The following is a 3,943-nucleotide window of genomic DNA, read 5'->3' as shown; positions in this document are numbered from 1 at the left end:
TAGCCCTGGCTGTCCTCGAACTCAGAAATCAAACTGCCTCTATCTCCCAAGTGCTGGGATTAAAAGTGTGCGCCACCACTGCCCGGCCGAGATAGTCTTAAACACTTAAAAAAACAAAAACAAAAACAAAAACAAAAACTTCTGTATAGTTAAATGCCAAAGTCCCAAACCAATTAAATCCCTTAAAGACTACACATCTAAAATTTTCTCCATTGTAGTTTCTTTCTGTTCTACTTTTAGTTATTTATAGCTTTCCATACAAAGTTTTGTTAGTTCAGAACAGCTGGGTGTGGTGTTGCATGCCTTTAATATCAGTTCTGGGGAGGCAGGAGCAACCTCTGACTGAGGCCAGCATGATCTACACAATGGGACCCAGTTTAAGAAATAAAAACAAAAAGGAATTTTAGGACAAAAGAGAACATATTCTGTTCAGATATACTAAGGACACCTAACAAGCCATTATCTAATACCTGGTCTTATTAACAAGTACTAGATTTTTGTCATTTCTGAAGATTCCACTTTCCAGAATTTGTTAGAAGCTAGTCTGCTTCTATCTTTTTTGTTGTTGTTTTTCAAGACAGGGTTTCTCTGTATAGCCCTGGCTGTCCTGGAACTCACTCTGTAGACCAGGCTGGCCTCAAACTCAGAAATCCGCCTGCCTTTGCCTCTCAAGTGCTGGGATTAAAGGTGTGAGCCACCACTGCCCGGCTTATGCTTCTATCTTAATTCTTAAAAGTGTATGAGATGCTAAAAACCATGAATCTGATCTGATTAAGGGTTTCCATCATATATCCTATATACTCATTTTTCCACATTACAAAAGCAAATTCAGGCTTGTTTAGTGGCACATACCTGCTGTCTTAGCACTTGGGAGACAGAAGCAGGAAAGCTGGAAGCCAGCTTGGGTTATAGTGCCAAGACCACGATCCAACACACACACACACACACACACACACACACACACACACACACACCCACCCACACCCCAAATAGTAAATATAACTTTCAAAATTCAAAAAATTACCAAGCAAGAAATCAACCCTAGTGTATCAACCTTTGGAGACAAGATTTTGGGTGCATTTTTTTTTATACATTTCTTCAATAAATCAAAGTCAACATCAGTAATACTGACTTTCCTTTCCATGTAATGATGTAAGCATAATTGCTTCCTAATATTACCCTCCTCTTAAAATGTTATTTAAAAGTAGCTGTACAGATTTCCATTTCCAAATAAGACAGATCATCCCCCAAAACTGAAGTTTTCAGAGTCCAATTCTATGCCCACCAACAAGCCCTGAGCCTTTTGTTTATAACTGAATAGAGTGAAACCACTCAACTCCATCAATTAAAATATTATGCTTAAAAGCCACCATTATTGTTTACCAAACACAATGACTGTTAGGATACATTTCTTTAAGTGCAACCTTTCCATTTTAGGACTACTTATTAAGGACCATACTGGTAGCATTGTCATTATAAAATTAAGAAATTATCAGGCTGGGCATGGTAGTGAACATCTTTAACTTCAGTTCAGGAGGCAGCAGCAGGTGGATCTCTAGTGAGTTCGAAGCCAGCCTGGTCTACACATCGAGTTCTAGAGAAAACTTTTCTCAAAAACAAAAACAAAACCAAAAAAACTTAATAAATACTCTCTTCTACCACAACATTTATGTGAACCATGATACTTCTACAATTGTGTAAGATATATTATCATTGCATTCCTGCTTTTAAATTTTCACTTATTGTCTTGTACTATTAGTTTAAAAGCATCAGGTAAAAAAGTTGAAAGTTTCAAATCAGTTCATGTTTAAAATGCTATATAAAAGCTGTATATAAATGATGAAGGGCAGGAATGTCTATGGCTAGGAAGTATGAATTAAATACTTGTTTAGTGCCTAGAAATGTAAACTTAGAAGAACCTCAATGCAAAACCTGTTGGGTAAAAGCTATCTTTTTAAAGGATTATATAACCAACCAGATTAATCTTCTCTAGTACTTCGGTGACATTTGTTTGTAAAAACATTTAAGTGCAAAGGCAACCTTGGGGTTTTTTTGCAGTAAAATACTTTCTCCTCTCTTCTAGAATCCTAAAATACTAATGTTCAAAAGTTATGAAGATAACTGGGCTGGGCGTGGTGGCACAAGCCTGTAGGTAATTCAGCTCTAGGGAGGTTGAGACAGGAGGTACAACCTCTCAAAAACAGCCTCCAGCTGTCTCAAAAAGAAATCTACATAATTCGTAGAGTGACTTAACTGCTAGTACAATAATGTTTTAAAGCAACATTTAAAGCATCTTGATGTTACCAAGACTGGCCCCGAAGTCACAGCAATTCTCCTGCCTTGTTCTCTTGAGTGACGCGATTACAGGTGTGCGTCATTACGCCCAACAATTAGGAGCTTTTAAGGAGCTTTTCAACACCTATGGAAAACCGCCTAAGATATAATTAAATTTTGCCCGCATAGTCAAGTCTAAATTTACCTGGGCGAAACATGTTGGACCGACTGACAAGCATTTAAACATGCAGTACGCAGCATCAACACAAAAGTCCCATGAACATCTCCTATGAAATCAGCTACACGAAATTTCAGAGCTCTAGAAAGACTAGACATTTCAGAACCACATCCTAGACGTTCTAGAAACGTCTAGCTGAATAACTGTAACCTATCCGACATAGAAATAAATATTACACAGAAGGGGCTATCTCACCAGACGGAGTCACAGGAGAACAGGGAACGCGCCTAAGGGACAGACGCGTACGGTAAAAGACAAACACAAAAGCATGGCACAGCAGCAGCAGTGAAAAGACAGGCTGGAGGACTACACCACGGACCTCCAAACCCCTTTCTTTGTCTGGAAACCGGAAGGTCCCGCAACACACGATCCTGTCCAGAGGCACCTGGACTATTTTGATAAAAGAAATGTGTAGGAAACTGATTAAACTAACAAATATCCTAGGCGTGCAAAGAGCTTTTTACCAAAGACGCAGTTCAAAAATATCCAAGCGTTAACGTTTCATTTTTCGGCCATTTTTACGCAACTGCGGGGGGGGGGTGTTGGAGGTGGGGAGGAATGGTTCCAGATGCCCAGCTAAAAACGCGCGCGGGCGAGGGACGCGGGAGTCCTGGGAATGGGGCGATCCGTGGCGATGGGTGAGGGATGGATGGCGAGGTTACGGACGCCGGAGAAAAGAACGTTGGTCGAAACCACGCAAGCTTTTCACGTCCTACGGGAATCCTCCATTTTGGGTCCGTTTTCAGAGGAGAACCAACCGGCAGACGCGCTAGACGGGCCCCGCGCCCCCGCGGACTTTGGCTTAGCTCTAACTATCCCCCTCCAACGGCAGGCTCCGGGGGACGCCCGCTAGCTCGCCCCGTCCCGCAGGCCTCCAACGCTCCTCCCTCCTCCTCCTCCGCGGCGCCGCGGCCCGCGTGTAACGGGCTCGTCCCGCCCCCGCCCACTGCGAGCCCAGGGCGCAGGACGTTCGCCGGACCAGCACACTTCCAGACCGACTCCCCCAACGCTCCGCCGGCATCCCAGCCGCCGCCCGGCTGCGGACCTTCCGATACGACCGCTCACCTCCGGGGCCCGAGCGGGCAGCCCGCGCCGCCGCTGCACTCCTAACATGGCGGCCGCCGCTCGGGCGGCTCACATACGCAGCGCCGGAGGAGGCAGAACGGGCGAGCCCGAGGGAGCCGGAGCAGCGGGCCGGCTCCCTACGGCCTGAGGCACGGCGGGCCGTCCCGCTCGGAAGAGACGCCGAGAGCCCCCCCAGCCACCCGCCCGGACTCTTACCCGCTTCACGCCTACCTTAGGGGAAGGGAGAGGGAAAAGGAGAGATACCTCTCTCAGCGAGCGGGACGCGGAGGCTCCCACAATCCCCCGCAGCAACGGCGCTGGCAGGAGGTGGCGACAGAACGAGCGCTCAGTCTCGCGAGAGCGCCC

At 45.9% G+C, this 3,943-nt stretch overlaps 1 protein-coding gene across 2 annotated transcripts in view; it reads right to left on the bottom strand.

The window, feature by feature from the left end:
- Positions 1–3,943, bottom strand: part of Matr3 (matrin 3) — a 28,392-nt gene extending 24,449 nt beyond the window's left edge. Inside the window, exon 1 of one of the 2 annotated variants that reach the window (XM_031365354.1) lies at positions 3,842–3,943. The gene's annotated coding sequence lies outside the window, so the exon portion shown is untranslated. Of the gene's footprint in view, positions 1–3,808 lie in introns of both variants that reach the window. The other variant, XM_031365353.1, reaches the window with a different exon arrangement.

The sequence above is a fragment of the Mastomys coucha genome, unplaced genomic scaffold (genome assembly GCF_008632895.1).
Source record: "Mastomys coucha isolate ucsf_1 unplaced genomic scaffold, UCSF_Mcou_1 pScaffold13, whole genome shotgun sequence".
Lineage (NCBI taxonomy): Eukaryota > Metazoa > Chordata > Mammalia > Rodentia > Muridae > Mastomys > Mastomys coucha.
This window is presented reverse-complemented; position numbering and strand designations above follow the sequence as displayed.